Consider the following 17,615-nt stretch of genomic DNA (forward strand, 5'->3'; position numbering starts at 1 on the left):
TAAATTAATGAGCCAATATGTTGCTGAACCTGTCTTGAGAATGAGAGAAAATAACAGGTGAGTTTATTTAATGCATAATTCTCCTATACCTGTTTTACAAACCCTTTTCATGATTTTAAAGCATTTTCTAAATTAAAAATAGATCTCTAGGGAAAAAACAGCTCTTAGGTTATACAAGTTGATTGTAATGTATCCATAATAGATATATTTCCCAGCATATATGGCATATAAAAATTCTTCCCATTTATACCTTTAACAGGAGCCACTATTTACTTTTCTTCAGTCACATGTGTTGCACTATTACAAAAACTCATGAGTTTTTCCTCCCAAAGTAATTTTCTTATTTGCCAAAAATCATTGACAACTTTTTAAAATAAAAATCAGTCAAAATAATACCAATCTCCTCCTTAGAAAACATATTCTGCCTATTTACTCTTACCTTGATTGCAAAACACTAACTTTTAAAATAGACCACTTGAAAGTCAGTCATTTGTTTTTGCTTAATACAACAGCAAACACATTTACATTTTGAGGAACATTCTACGAAATTTCGTAGAATGCTTGCTCATAGTGAAAACCTAGTCTCCTGCTCAAATCATCACTTAAAAATCATAATGCTACATTTTCACACCCCTTGTAATAATAGGTCACTAGATATAATTTAGAGAGAATTGGGAAACCTAAAAACACTTCGTTCTATCTTGCATTTTCACTTCAAAGGAAAAAATGTTAAATACACATCTGTATATTTCACGGAAGTTCATTTGCTCACCTAGCAACACTTATCAGACATTCTATGAGTATTCAATCTGTAAAAGCTATGAGCTGACCCTGAGTTTTAGACAAAAATAGAAAACAATGGCAGACTTTTTGGTCTTAACAAGAGATATCTTGACTTAAGATCCATAATAATACAAGCAAGTGTCACTCAAAAGTTTCCATTCAAATAATAAGCTATGAAGGGAGACAAGATTCCAACCAATCAAAACCACTATGTCAACATGACCAAAGTTAGCAATATTCAGAAGGGTTTTCTGAGAAGTGTGGCAAAAACGCAACTGTGAAGAAAATCTCTAAGAGCTGGAAAAGGGAAATCTAAACAAGCTTCTAGAAGGAACAATGCTGCTTAGCAAACGTGGAGGTTGTGAGGAGAATGATGTTTCTATTTAAGAAATACTGTTTTGGTTTTTTTTATGTGAAGAAAGAGGAAAACGAAGGAAAAGAAATGGGATAAGGAGGAAAGACTAAGGCTGCTTGCTTTCCTTCAGTGGTGCTGGGAGGGGAGACCCTCTGCCTTACGAAAACCACTGCCAGAACCAAGCTACACAAAACATTTTGGCTGCCAGCCTAGAACAGTGCCAGGCTGTTTTTTATTTTGTGCTAGACTCCCTCAATTGAGACAGTGTGGGATTGTCACTTTGATGCACATAGAGAACAAAGAATAATATAGTACGGGGCGGGGGGAGGTGGATTTTTCTCCCCTTAAAGTCAGGTTAGCATTTTGTTTTGTTTGACAAGTCTTGAAAAGACTCAAGAAACAAAAGTTATGCTGAAGAATCTATCACTTGCCTAAAGAAATTAGCTTGAGAACAATATTGTCGGCAGTTGAGAGCCACAGGGAGGATGAACATTTTTTAAAAATCAGACTTAAAAGGGGTCCAGGTTATATACTTACCTGTTTAAGAAGCTTGAGACCAAGAAATACGTGATTCACAATCACATGATCTTGTCTAACATCTGACAGGTGAAGGAAGGCCATAAAATCAGGCAAAAAAAGAACTAATAGAAGTGTCACAATTTTTAGGTCACCTTTCAGAGGCAACTGTGTCAGCTGTTATTCTGACCTTGATTTCTCCAAACTTAAATAATCTGATTAAAAGATTACAACAGTATAATAGGAATATTTTATGCCTTTACAGGGAAAGAGGTGATAAATGATCAAAATGTTTAAAGGATTAAACCACAAATCATCTAGAAAGTTACCACAGACACAAACAGGAAAACCGTCTGTTCTATCCTATTCAATTCTGTACTAGAAGAAAAGCTAACACAAATGAGAAAGCCAAGTGTGAGCTGTTGGAAGCTTCAAATAAATATACCACCTGAATCTGGTGACTAAAAACACCAATAAACCATTAGCTCCTAGAGGTATGACCCTTTTCTCTCTAATGCACAAGATAAGTAGGGGTAGAAGTCCATTTCCTACAAACCAAATGAAAAGAAAAAATGAACTGTGACAAGCCCAGATCCCATGCTGGCATATTTTACACTAAGCTCAGCATCATCTAGAAGCAGTATGCTTCTCCCTGCCCATCAGGACAGGAAAAGAGTTGTGAAACTAGTACAGCACTGATGAATAGCACCAAAGGTCCACTAGTCCCTTCCTCCTGCCCATCTCCACTGAATCAGCTGTTAAAAGAAGACCAACGACTGTTACAGAAATAGCAAGAACTAAAGCACTTGCCTCAGTTGTTACACACACAGGCGTGGAGCATGACCACCTGAGCCTATCTAATTTCCAACAAAATGATCCCCCGCCCAGTTTTGAGCATGGCCACAGATTCTGATAGCACGTCATGATCACTGTTGGGAAAGGCAGTGGGAGGGGGAGAGTGTGGAAAAGAAACTGGGTGAGAACGATGGCCAAACCTCAAACAGTACACAATCCGTGCTTCTCGTTATTCAAATTAGTATCGAGTACAACCCTGTGGGAGGACAAAACCTGTGATAAAGGTTTCAGGTACAATGATTTGCTATGGGTGGCAAGGGCCGGTCTGCCATAGAATCGAAAAATGCATTATTTCACTCCTCACTGTTCTCCTTTCCCATTTCCTTTCTTCCATCTGGGATATACCAATGATGCTATAACTGCATGGGACACTGATAGTTATAGAAAAGGCGTTCATGTCGTGCCAAAGTGGTGCAAAGAATGATGCCTGGCTGGCTTTAGTTCAACAAGGAATCTGATGCAAAATCAGGAAATAAAAAGAATGAAAGGTGTAGAAGAAGCCAGGCGATAACATGTTTTCTCTGTTTTTTAATGATGCAGATGAAATAGGGGAAAATCTAGAAAAAGCAGCCAAGCTGACTGAATTACAAAGAAAGATTAAAGGAGTTAAATGTGTATAACTTGGCTGACAACCAAGGAACAATATGAGAGCTGTCCACAACTCTCCAAAGTATATACATAAAAAGAAGAGCAGGGAATTTTTATCTGGTATAGAAGTGTGAATGTATGAAATAATAATGAGATAAAATTAAAATAAAGAAAACTGACTTCAAGCAGCAGATGAAGTAATCTTGTAAAACTCAGGAATGGCTGCTTCCTTCTCTAGAAATATTTATCATCTCACTGACCCACACTGTAGTAAAGAAAGAACAGATGATAGGAAATGGCCACATACTGACAGAGGACTGAATCAATGGAGAAATTAAAACAAAGTCCCATTTGTTTACCTGATGATCCGGAGGTACTAATTTTTCTCTTTACATATATCCAATCAGGCTAATGCAGAGGTACCTGTGAGATCAAAGGACATAATTAAGATGTTGTTTTGAAAATAAGCCCAGGCTGAATTCTGAATCCTGACCTGGATAAGAATTTACCTGAATGACCCAGGAGTCTGATTCTTGGATGGGAGTCTGATTCTCAAGATGGAAGAAGAACCTCCAAGGAGAGAGACGTTTGGAGTCTTAACTGGTAAGAGCTTTCCCCCACCCCCAATCTTTCCAAGGCTTCCCAAATCAATTCTAACTCAAAAACAATAAGAAGAATTCAGATTAGAGGTCCTTATCCTTGGTACGTGGAGTATATGCACTTCTGAATGATATATGTAAAATTTGTGGGTTTATGTAAATGGATGTCTCTCTGGAGAGAAGGTCAATAGTTTGTCAGATTTGCCAAAAAGTTCCATAATCCAAAAAACTGTCAAGAACCTCTGTTGAGGACAGTCTAAGATCTCAGAGACATGTCAGAATGCATATGGATAATCAGTCCAGGTCTGGGGTTTTCACTCCAGGGAAACAATGGAGGTACACAGACACTTCCGTATCTGGGGTACACACCTTAACATACCTTAACACTACTTTCTCTGACAGCATTAGATCAGGTTTAAACTATTACTTAACCTCTCTGCGAGCCATGCAGAATGAAGAGAACAAGTTCTTACCTTATACCCAAGGGTGGATATTGTGACTTTCCTGTTCTATATACATTAAAGTCAGAATCCTTAGTAATATCAATACTGACAGGGTCAAGACTAACAAAGTAACTCACCCACAAAGGATCCTACATGACAAGCAAAAGGAGGAGCTGGCAAAGCAATAGGAAATGTGGCTCCCAGACAGAATATATAACACAAAATCACAGGATTACCAAATGCATCTCTTAAAAGAATTTCCCTAAGCAGTGGTCCTAGAGTCCAAATAGCCTCTATCAGAAAGAAATCAAGATGGAGAACCTTCCAGGCACCAACTGTGAATAAGACAAAAACATTTGCAGCCATAGAAAGAACCCTGAGCAGGAGTGTCACCAAAAAAGAACAGAAAAAAAATAAATGGTAAAAAAGATAAGGGAAAGGCTGAGAAGGCATAAGTCAAGCAAAAGGAGAAACCAAATTTATCAAAAATAAAAATTTTGAAATGGCCTGTTACAAATAATGATCTTGTGGTATATTTTCTTGAAAAACCATTTCTTTATACATTCATCCCCTCAGCATCTACCAGGCATTGCCCTGGTTTTTTAGGAATTCAGTGGTGAACAAAGACAAAATTTGCCTGGCTGAAGTTTAATTTTGGGAGCGGGAAGAAGGATGCAGGGAGGCATAAACAGCAATATCATTTCAATACGTGATATGAAAGAAGTAAGATGATGTGACCGAGGCATGGTAGAATGCCCTACATCTATCTAGTATGTCACAGAGATGTTCGCTCCAATTCTCGAAGTTAGTCAGGGTCTTAAGGAATGGAGACTAAGAAAGGACCATAGGGACAGCTAGTCAAACCTCTTCATTTCAGAGATGAGGACAAGAGAGCTATTCTGGAAGACAAAGTATCACAACCTCATTATCTCCAAACATCAAAATACATACACCTAGCTGAGTTATGATTTTATGATATACTCTCTGCCTTGAGAAAAGAAAGCCTGAGAACAAGTAACTGAACAGCATTTCTGAATCTTTTGAAAAACTGGCAGATCCCATGCACTTTGTAACCTTAAGATGTAACCCAGAACCACATTCTATCTGAATTCTTGGCAAGTTTCATTCTATTTTTTTAAAGTTGTTTTTCCCTTCTACAGATGACTTTGATCAATTTCTGCTGTTAAAGGAAGTCAGGCAATGGGGAATGTGGGGAGGCATGGGAGCCAACCTCCAAGAGCTCCCCCAAATCCTCATCTTATGAAATTCATGACTTTGGTAGTTCCTTCTCACCGCATGAGGGTTGGTGCACAAAAACCAGAATGCCCTGGAAGTGAGGGTTTCCGACTTCTGAGGTTAGGTCCTAAAAGATACTACAGCTAGCTCCTTGCTCTTTTGGATCACTCAGTCTGGGTGAAGTCAGCTGCCACATCAGGAGGACAAACAGCTCTATGGAGCGGTCCTCATGGCCTCCTGCCAAATGGCCAGAATCCACTTAACAGGGTTATGTGTGAGCCATCTTGTAGGGGGTTCACCCAGGCTGCTCAGATCTTCAGAAGACTCTGCCCTGGGTCAGTCTTGACTCCAGTTCATGACAGATCAGAGCCAGAACCACTTAGGCTGCACTCCACCTCTAACATGCTCTCTAGCTTCCTCCAAAGCTAAAAACTCCATTTCCCAGACGCATTTGCATCATGCCTTCTATGGGACCTGGATTCAGACAAACAGAAAAATCCATGTAAGACTTAGAAAACAGAATTAAGTCAAGGTGGTGACCACCTCCAAGTAGATCAAATCTTGTAGTGAAAGCATTTTGTTCTTCTGAGACAATCAGCTAGAAAGTCTAATTGAATGATCCCTAGTATCACAGGTTCCCAAGTAGCAAGTGACAATAGAATTTTTTCTACTAAAATAGGGTAATTGGATGTTTCCCTTGGCTTATGCTGTTCCCAGCTTATTAGTAGTCAAGGTTAGTTCCTTGGCACTTTTGGAAATTAAGTAGTATGTAAACATATCCCTTTTTGCTTAAACTAGCTAGCTGTCTCCAACTTAAACTAGCTGTTGCCTACAACTTAGAACCCACTCTATCATATACAAATTCGCCTGTCTCATAATGCTTTCACACCTCTTTCATAATTCACCCTCTTCTGTTCCATTACTAATCCCTCTGCCTATGCACTGAACCCTATCCATTCATGACTTTCCTAAAAACTTGCTCCATCATTCTTCACGTTTTCCTCTACCTTGAATCTTTTTCTCTCCACTGGCTCCTTCTCTTTCATGAATAGCACACTTCTTTCAACACTACCAACTATCCTGCCAAGATTCATAAAACAACAATATAGACCCACTGCCTTTACTTCAACTTCCAAGCAATGCTCAAACTACGACAACGTGGCTTACTTAGCCATCATTGTGTTGAAACAGCCATTGCTAAGTTTTGCTAATAATGACCTATTTTCATCCCTCTCTCTGCTAGACTGTGGCATTTGGCAGTCCTGCCCACCAGGCCTCTTTGAAACTCCCTTCCATCGGTTTCCGGGACGCCACCAACTTGCAGCTCTCCTCCGGCCTATGATGTGTGTTCCCTATTTTAGCCTGGCTCCTTTTCTAGGAATTCCCTAGAGCTTTATCCCTAGGGATATAATGGTTTCCTTCTGTCCTTGACTTCAAGATTTCAATTATCATCTATATATTCACTAATCACTCCCAAATCCTAACCTCTCCTATAGCTCTCTTCCCACTACAGATTTACACTTCTATTTGCCTGTTAGATGCATCTAGCTTTATCATTTGTTGCAAAATATCAAAAAAACCTCCCTAACCTAAGAGGACAAATTTAAAAGTAGTTTATATACTATAACTATGTTAACTGTAACCACTAGCCACATGTACCTGTTGGACACTTGAAATGTGGCTAGTCTTAAATGAAATGTGCTGTTAAGTAGAATATACACAATAGATTTCAAAGACTTAATGCAAAAATAAGAATGTAAAATAGCTCAATAATTTTATATTGATTACATGTTGCAATGATAAGAATTTAGATATATAGGGTTAAATAAAACACATTAATAAAATTAATTAAATATACTTCTTTTCATTTGCCTAATGTGGTCACTAGAAAAATTTACGTTATTGCATTACAACTCTATTGAACAGTGCTGCTCTAAACACACACACACACAAAATAACACTATGAAAAAAAAATACACACTATTCTTAACCAACAAGAGAAAGATAATTGATTTTGTTTTTTTTAATTCTCAATCACCCTCACATTAAAAACTTACTATTTTATCTTGATAGCTTATAGAGTCATTCTTACTGTTTAAAAGAGAAGGCTAGGGGCGTCTGGGTGACTCAGTCCTTAAGCGTCTCTGCCTTTGGCTCAGGTCATGATCCCAGGGTAATGGGATCAAGACCCGCATCCGGCTCCCTTGCTGGGTGGGAAGCCTACTTCTCCCTCCCTCACTCCCCCTGCTTGTATTTCCTCTCTCGCTGTGTCTCTCTCTGTCAAATAAAGTCTTTAAAAAATAAATAAATAAAAGAGAAGGCTATATCCTGGAATGAAGATTTGTAAGGTTCCTTAAAATATATGCAAATATATTTAAAATTATAAAGTTAAAAATGCTAAATTATATCCTATTAAAAATCAAATATAATCACAACTATATCATAAAAATACAAATAGCTAACATTTGATAGGCACAATGCAACAATGTTATTTAATCACTGCATCTCTAAAGTAGATGATACTGTTACACCCCATTGAACAAAGTAAGAAACCTAAAGCAGAAAGAAGTTAAGTAACTTTCCCAAGGTCATGTTCCTAGGCCTCAAACCAAGCAGTCTGGCTCGAGATCCCATACTCTCAATCAGTACCTTTTGCTGACTTGATAGAAGTAAAATTTAAAAGAAGACAACAGTCTCAGATGGTTCCCAGTACTCTTAAACTTATACACTCAACTAAGATCAGAGAAAAAAAAAAGTTAAATTAAAGAAAACCAAATATGAATACAAATATAAAAACTCACAAAAAAATGTAAATTTAGAAGTAAAACTAAGCGAGTACAAGAGAGTATAAGGAAGGAATAAGGAAAGAAGACACAAAGGAATCTGCTCTGAGCACAGTGTGTACAAATAAGAATTCCTCAAGAACAAGAAAGCATTATTGTGTGGACGTGAAAACAGTAAGGGCTTCAGAAACACCGCGTGCCCACTGAGGCTACAGAGCAAACACAGAACTTGACACATACCCATAGAACCTCCGAGAGACTCGCACGTAATTCTGCTTTACAAAGCGTAGGTTGGGGGAGTGTGAGGGGCAGATCTTAAACTAATTCCAATGTTATAAAAAGCTAATAGAAATAATTCATGCCTGAATAAGGCTATATGGCCTATATTTTTAAGTGCAGTTTGGCATTTTTTTCAAAAACTTCCAAAATACAACATTCACAAGTTAAGTATATAAATCAACACACAAACAAAAATAAATAAATAGATTCTATATGTCTACATGTCTCTAGAAAGAAACACACACACACACACACACACACACACACACACTGATTAGCTGTGTATAAAGAAAGTATTAAGGGACCAGGGCATAAGAGAGAGGTTTCATAGCCCTTGTCACTTTTTGAATTTGAAACCAGTGAATACAATGACAATTTAGAAGTTTTTAAGATAATCTTAAAATCCAAAATAAAAATAAATAAAATGATGCTGAACAGGAAAAGGTAAGGAAATCTATTAATTCATACATATATACTGCATGGTGATGGGGGAGTCCTTGATGATAAAAGGGCTAGGGACTTCCAGCCTCAATGGAAGATTAGCATTCCATCTTCACACATCATTACCACCCCTGTCCTCCATACCTCACCACCCACCACCAGGTATACACAACTAACATGCATACACAGAGGACATTTTAACTGCTACACGATGTTGTTCAAATATTCTATCTCTGAGAGCCAGAGTACTTAAAAACATCCCAAAAGGCAGACTGAAGCACTTAAAAAAAAGGAAAAGAGGATTATAAAGCTATCAATATAGAAACATTTTATAATTTTTTACTTTGTCTTTTCTTTAAAATGCATTTGAAAATCAGAGATGCAAAAGATTGGTGACATAAAGCTTCCCCAAAGATAGAAAACCATGACAACATTTGCTTTAAACTTGCAAACCAGATTACTCATACGCTGCAACCTAAAATGGCAACCCTGAGGACTTTTCTTTTGCATGTGAGGGTGCTCTGTCATTCTGTCATTCTGGTCATTCTCACTGACCAGAAGTGATGCTGCTGACTGGCCAGCGGAAGAACCCCTTCCTTCCTCTTGAACCAAGCATCTACTCTCCCAAAACTCGAAAACTCTCAAGTCTAGCCTTCCAAAATGATGAGTAAACTCCTTTAGTCAGGGTTATAGTAAGCCCTTTCCTTTCAACTTCTTGCCAGTCAGAACTTTTCAAAAAATCTACGGAAAAAAAAAAAAAAAAGGCTCATTCGCATCACTTTTCTTTGTGTTGCCATCATTCATTGTCTTCATTTTTAATTTAGTGGTATTTTTAGCCAAATGAAATGAAATACAGTCAGTTTTTCTCAATCTGTCTCAGCTCTACTCTTTATCTTCTGGGACCCAATTCATGTGATCCTTTAACAACTATTTATTTCACACCAAACTAGATATCTCCCTAAAGCTTACCAATCTAGCCTCCAGGCATATTGCTTAAATAAAAGCGGTAGATCTTTGTAAACCTAAAATTTGCATACTAAAGGAACAAATCAACTATCAAAAGACCTAGTAGTATACAGCAGTTGCTCACCTCCAAGCAGAGTTTAAATTCATTTCAATTTATTATTTTTTTAAAGAAACAGCTATTGACTTTTTCCACTTTGCAAAATACTGTTTAATGGCCTAGTTAAATTAGAGGTGATAGTGTGAAGCAAGTGCTTTAAATTGGTAAATTCTAAACCTTTTAATAAAAGTACATCAGTCAGAAGTTTTAATAAGACTCAGCAGGACAGAGAAGAATTAACAGTCTGTAGGTATCAAAAGGGGGTGATAGGCAATGATAACCTTAATCATTTGCATAGGGATTTATAATTTCATTGCTTAAAGGTTAATGAAATTATGTGGTATTTTGCCCACTCTTATCCAGTAAATGATTTCATGCCTTGGTTTGTATATGTTTATCAACTGAATCATATAACAGAAGAAATGACTCTTTTTACCAATTAATCTACTGCATTTTTACTTACGTACATCTGGGTGCACAACTATCATTATCTGTTCTAACCAACAGCCCCAAAATAAAAACATAAGGTCTCCAACAGCATCTCAGAAAAAAGAACAAACTTGTAATCAGAATTCTAAAAGTCCAATAAGTTGCTAAAATGATTGCCTTTTTAAAAACTAGATACATTGCTTTACCTACTTTACACTTTGACTACTGCTAAATAGTTGCTTCTGCCAAATGTTAACATAAAGTCTACCCTAGAGACTAACGAAGGCATTCAAGAACCCACATTATTTGACAGTGAAACTGGATGGAAAAATGCAAACAATACACACAAATAATTAGAATAGGTAAAACAATAAAAGATTCTAATCCAACCAACACTGACTGAAGCAATTGTTTTAAAACATCACAGGGCAAAAACAACACACTACTGGTGCCCTGCCTCACTGAGCACCCAGGAGGTGTTCAAGGCCAGAGCTTTTCTTGGTACCTAGTTCTAATGGAAAACTGCAGACTCTAGCTTTAGGCAGGGTTGTGTTTCTTATTCTGGCTGCACATTAGAATCACCTAGAGGGCTTAAAAAATAAGAATAAAACAAAAAATAAAAAAGCTGATATTCAGGCTCTACAATCAGAGATTCTAGTTTCATCAGTAATTTTTAGAAGCTCCCTAAGTGATTTCTTATGTCCAGCTAGGGTGGAGAAATAGGGCTATAAAGCATTGGTTCTCCAAGTGTGGTCCCTGATCTAGTGGTAGCTGGGAACTTGTTTAAAAGCAAATTCTCGGGTCCCATCCCAGACCTACTGAACTGGTGACCCAGGAGGGGGCTCAGCAATCCTTATTCTGAGGAGGCTTCAGGAGATTCTGATGTACTCTAACGTTTGAAAACACTGCTTTACACTTGATCTTAGCCAAAAGGCAGAGGAGCAATTGAAAACATACTGCTGTGGAGTAAGAAAAACGTGGGTTTCAATCCTCTCTCCACAATTTACGGGCTATATGACCCTTGGTCTGCTCTCTAAACCTTACTTGCCTCACTTGCAAAAGAACAGAGTCAGCTAACATTTGCTAAACATGCATTATGTGTCAGAGAATGTGCTAATAAGCCCTTAACGTGTATTACTTAACCCTTACAACAAGCTTACCAGGTAGATATTAATACCATTTAAACCCAAAGATTATGAAATTTATCTAAGATTACAAAGCAAGTAAGCAGAATCAGATTTAACTCGTTTTTCGAATCCAAAAATCATTGCTCTTCCCCATCTCACAAAATATGCTCACCCTCCCTCCCTCCCTTTCTTCCTTTCTTCCTTCTTTGTCTGCTTCCTTCCTTCGTTTCTTCCTCTCTGCCCTACCATCTTTCCTCCTTCCTTCCTTTGACCCTCTATGTCTCTATCTGCCCTTCTCACTTTCTTTGGGGGTTTACTTTCCTATTGTAAAGCTAGAGATTAACTAGTCTGTAGTTTTACTGAGTGACTACAAAGTACTTAGCATTCTGCCATATGCCAGAGATGAAAAAATTAAAATATTTAAAATTTAAAAATCATAGTAATGAAGTTACAAACTAGATGGAGACACACATTTTGCAAAACATAGGAATGCATATGACTTAATTCTAAACTGGTTAGTCAAAAACAGAAGTAACTCAGGAGTTCATGAGATTGGAGCTCAGAGCAAGGCATGAGGCGGAATGAAGGAAGTGTGGCTTATCCTGAAACAGGGTGAAAAGTCTGTCCTGCACAGGAGGAGAAACAAGGGTTACAAAACAGTAGAAACCAAAGCTAATTAAGCTAAAAGGATCCAGACTGCAACTTAAAGTAAGAAGAATTTAACTGTAGCATAGTAAAAAATGTAGCTTTTTTTCACATAATCTTTTTGATGCACTGATAGTAAAAAGGTAAAGTTAAAGTCAAATCACAGGTACTTATTATAGAGAAAAAAGAAAAATCGACCTAGGATTATACTGAGAGAAAAAAATGGGGGGTGGGGGGCATGGCAGGAGAAAAAGTCCTTTCTTTTGCTAAGAGTGTTTGTTATGATCCACTCTTTCCTAAAGATAATATGTTCCATAGGCTATTCGTATGCATTACATGGTATTTTCACTCACTCACTAATCCAACCAACACTGACTGATCACATTAGTTAGACACCAAAGATGAACAGATAAATAGGATACCAACACAGGTCAATGGAGTATTTATGTAGGAAACAGACTGCCAAATGTTTTATGCACGGACATTTACACGAAGTTATTGGGGATTCCAAAGGCCACTACAGACAGACCAATTCTTAGGAATGACGTCTGTGAAATTCCTGAAAGTCCAGGAGGTATAAGCTAGACAAATGTTCTACATACAACCCGTAAGAGTACTCTGTTCATGCTAGCACCACAACCATTAGCTCGCAAGTGGAGCACCCCCAGTTCCATCCACATTTAGGCTTACTATGGCTAAGAAAGTCATGCAAATATAAAATTTAGAGGTTAAGCCTTTTGACATTCATATCATTCATTTCATTCTTTTGCTGAAGAACTAATGAATCACTGTGATCAGAAACCCAATGGAAGATTCTATGGATGTATTAACAAAGGAAAATGTGAGGCACAATGGCCTGACTGAATTCACCAGCACCTCAACTTTCCAACTCTGTCAGTGAGAGAGATAGTCCAGCACCTTCTTTAGTCCCCCATAATCTGACAATTCCATAATGCCTGTTTGTTTCTGAGAACCAATGTAAGAAGCATGTACATCCATCATAGTACGCAGAAAAGATAAGACGTTGCAGTTAGTTCTGCTCAGAATACATGTGAACTGAATTTGCTGATATTAGAAATTATAGCATTTTTCAAACTAAATATATTTAAGAATCAGTAATGCATCTTAGTGAAGTTGCTTATTATAACTTAAATAATCAAAAAAACTGAATTCCTGAGTTTACCAGGTATCAAAACACAAGCTTTTTAAATTTTTATTTATTTCTCTCTCTCTCCCATATATATATGTGTGTGTATATACATATATGCACACATGTATATACACACACATTTGGTAAAACACCAGCTTTTAACCCACATACTACCTAGAACAGATACAGTGTTGGAATTAAAACAACAGTAGGGGGCACCTGGCTGGTTCAGTGGATGGAGCATGCAACTTTTGATCTCGGTTGGGGTCATGACTTAGAGCACCACACTGACTTTACTTAAAAAAATAAAGAAATAGGAAATAAAACAATGGTATGAAAAAACCTCCTAGCGCTGTGAGTAATAAATTTCCTTGGCCCCAATATGTCCAATTCTTATACATTACTGTATTTACTAAAATTCGATCACCTGTCATCTCATTTTTTTTTAAAGATTTAATTTATTTATTTGACAGAGAGAGAGATCACAAGTAGGCAAAGAGGCAGGGGGAGAGAGGGGGAAAGCAGGCTCCCTGCTGAGCAGAGAGCCTGATTGAGAGCTCAATCCCAGGACCCTGAGATCATGACCTGAGCTGACCTAGCTGAAGGCAGAAGCTTAACCCACTGAGTCACCCAGGTGCCCCTCATTTTTTAATAAGACAAACTTTACACGACAATATGATAGGACTAAAGTATTGGGACTTGAGAGTAGTTCAATTTCAATAAAAGTGGGTGGTATAAAATTATCTTTTAAAATATTCAAACCATGCCATCCAGATATCCAGATGCACTTGGATTTACAAGCATTAAAGAACTTGTTTAGATTTACTGAAGCTATACCTGCTGTCAAGAAACAAAAAAGTTGTGAAGGTTGATCAAAAACAACTTTGCCTCAAGTATCATGTTAATTTCCACTAAGGCTGTCCTAAAAGTTAACAATCAACGTAATGCAAAGGTTTCTCTTTATTTCTATATTTAAATCATCACAGGTTTGATCAAGCATGCAAATCCCTTTAGGTTCAGGGTTCCCATCAAAATGTCTTATAGGAACATTAAAAATTGAGTGGGCATAAACAACTCCAACAGTGCAGAGCTCATGACAGCATTGCTGTGATCTCAGTGTTTCATGTGCAACAAAACTGGAGAAGTTTGCAAGGGAATATAAGCAACTAATTACTGCCTTTTGCTTGAGGGCAGGTGTGCTGATCTCTACAGGTGTCTCGGCTGCAGAGTTCTGCCTACTGCACTGCCTCTTGAAGACATTCACTCTAACAACTTGCTAAAGCCCTGCAAAATATCTCCTAGAAAACCAAACTGTTGGGTGTTCAGGAAGAAACATGTTGTGACTTCTTAAAGATATCACGAAGGAGAAACAGCAGTTGGAGATGCTTTAGCAGTTTATGAAAGAATAGTATAAGACAGTATAAAAAGTAAGTAATATCAGATTTTATCTATCAAGTGCACACATTAAACAAGGACACCAATTTGTCTTAAGGAGTACAGAAAGTTTTTCAATGAAAAGTGTGATTTTCTAAATAGGAAATAAAAAAGAAAAAAACTAAATAATAATGCCATGTCAATCCATCTTTTTTTCATTCATGAAAGTGACCAAGGCTGGGTATGCACTTTAAGAAGGACCAAAAAAGGACCTGAGAAATTATCCACTATAGGAAATTAGCAAACTAAATAGTCAGCTGATGACAGGGAGGAAAGTGCACCATAAACATGTGATGTCACTTACAGGACTAATGTTCCTTAAGATCTTTCCCATAAGTGTTGGAAACAAGTATGCTTAATAATGAAGACAGACATAAACCAGAGACAAACATTCCCTGCTTTGCTACTTGCTACCTACGTGATCTTGGACAAGAAACTTTACCTCTCCGGGCTTCAATTTCCCCATCTCATGATAAAAAAGACCCACCTCATCAAGGATGATTTTTAAATAAGACAGTGTCAAGGCTAATGTTCTTAGGCAATGAAACACTCTGAATAAGGAAATTCCTATAAATGATAATGTAAGATTTTTACCAATTATTTTCATCCAAAATTCCATAGTGTTTTTCTTTAACCAAATGAAATCAAGACAGTATTTGAAATCACCATGAATACTAAGCATCAACTGTGTAACCAAAACATCACTGGTCTTTAAGAAAAAAATAACAAAAGCAAGAGCTTAAAATGTTTCAGACTATTCTCAAAGGAACCAAAAGGGAAGAAAATTTTAAAGCAAAATGTGTTACAAAGTAAACAAAAACAACATAGTATTTCCAAAATTAAGAATGATTAGGCCCATAGGAATGATCAGAATATAACTGAAGAAATATCCCTCCCACTCTGAGTAGACTATTACATCACTTATTTCTTCATATCTGGACAATGCAACAAACTTCTATTCTCTCTTCCTTTTTAATTCCTCTTCCTCCTATTCATCCTCCAGTTTTCAATGTCATCCCAACCACCATGAATGTTAAGAATGGACCTGCTGAGCTTTCTTTAACAGACACCTAATTATCTCGCTCTGTTACCCACAGATCTATTCTAGGGGAGGCAGGCACATAGATAATTAAAGAGGTGTGTGTGTGTGTCTGTGTGTGTGTGTGCGCATGCTCATACACATATATGCATGTGTGTGCATGCACAAAGTACGAAGAGAGGATAAAACCTAGGTGGATTCATTTTGCCTACCATAAGTCAAGGAAGGCTTCACATAGCTAAAAACAGCTGGGTGAAATAGTGCCTACAAAATAAATTCAAAGCTCCAGGTGACAAGCATTCATTACTGAGCCTCAATCGACATTGGTCCAACTGTGTACCACCCTCTCCTCACACGGATCTAGATGTCCTCATTCTCTAAACACAGTGGACACTCTGCTGTCACCTGGCCTCTGCCCTCTGCCTTGAATTCCTTTTTCATCTTCCCCATATTTAAAGTTTTTAAAACATGATACCCTTATATACCCATGCATTCCACTTCTACTTACTGTTTTTAAGAGAAGGAGTGGGGAAAGGCAAAGGGAGAGAGAATTTAAGCAGGTTCCACACCCAGCACAGAGCCCAAGTCTGGGCTCAATCTCACAACCCTGAGATCATAACCTGAGCCAAAATCATGAGTCAGACGCTTAACCGACTGAACCACCCAGGTGCCGCTCTACTTATTTCTTTTAGACAGTTAAAAATCAATGGCAACCCAGGGCGCCTAGGTGGCTCATCAGTTAATGTCTGCCTTTGGCTCAGGTCACCATCCCAGTATGCTGGGATCCAGCCCTGCCTGGGGCTCCCTGCTGGGCAGAGAGCCTGTTCCTCCCTCTCCCTCTGCTGCTCCCCCTGCTTGTGTTCTCACTCTCCCTTTCTTTCTGTCAAATAAATAAACAAAATCTTAAAAAAAAAAAAAAAATCAATGGCATCCTAACCACCATGAATGTTGAGAAAGGAGAAAGACAAAGTTAATTTCTTAAAAAATTCTAAAGGACGGGAGCCTGGGTGGCTCAGTTGTTAAGCGTCTGCTTTCAGCTCAGGTCACAATCCCAGGATCCTGGAATCAAGCCCCACATTGGGTTCGCTGCTCAGCTGGAAGCCTGCTTCTTTCTCTCCCACTCCCCCTGCTTGCATTCCCTCTCCCCCTGCCTCTCTTGCTTTCTATCAGATAAATAAATAAAATCTTAAAAAAAAAAATTCTGAAGGAAAGTGATTTGCAATGTAAAATGTCATCATTCAGGCAAAAATATCAATCAAGTGAGAAAATTGAAAAAAGGTATTTTTCTCCCACATAACCTTTCTCAAGAAACTACTACAGGATATACAGCACAACAGTATTAAGATTAAGGCAAGAAAGAAAACAATACAAAATTCAGAAAAAGCTAAAGGGAATGCCTAGTTTAACAGCAAAGAAAAAGCTCAGGAAGAAAGCAGATCTAGAGGCGCCTGGATGGCTCAGTGGGTTAAAGCCTCTGCCTTCAGCTCAGGTCATGATCCCAGGGTCCCAGGATCGAGCCCCGCATCAGGCTCTCTGCTCAGCGGGGAGCCTGCTTCCCCCTCTCTCTGCCTCTGCCTGCCTCTCTGCCTACTTGTGACCTCTCTCTCTGTGTCAAATAAATAAATAAAATCTTAAAAGAATTAAAAAAAAAAGCAGATCTAGAAAATGAGAGGGAAGGAGAGTAGAAATCTCCTGAAAGAATATATTTAAGAAAAAAATTAGAAAATCAGAGTAAGAAGCTCCTCGAAGATATAGAAAGAAGTAACAGTGACAAGGAAATTAAACAGGAAAAAACAAGGCATTAGTAACTTCATAGGAAACAAAAAAGTCATAAGCAAATATTTTCATCA

General features: G+C 37.9%; 1 protein-coding gene across 3 annotated transcripts in view; it reads right to left on the minus strand.

Moving 5' to 3' along the window:
• Positions 1-17,615, minus strand: part of GTDC1 (glycosyltransferase like domain containing 1) — a 391,982-nt gene that overhangs the window by 284,683 nt on the left and 89,684 nt on the right. For all 3 annotated transcript variants that reach the window (XM_080798916.1, XM_080798915.1, XM_080798914.1), the window contains one exon: positions 3,457-3,520. The gene's annotated coding sequence lies outside the window, so the exon portion shown is untranslated. The remainder of the gene's footprint in view (positions 1-3,456; positions 3,521-17,615) is intronic.

Source organism: Martes martes (genome assembly GCF_963455335.1).
Source record: "Martes martes genome assembly, chromosome: 3".
NCBI classification, from domain to species: Eukaryota; Metazoa; Chordata; class Mammalia; order Carnivora; family Mustelidae; genus Martes; species Martes martes.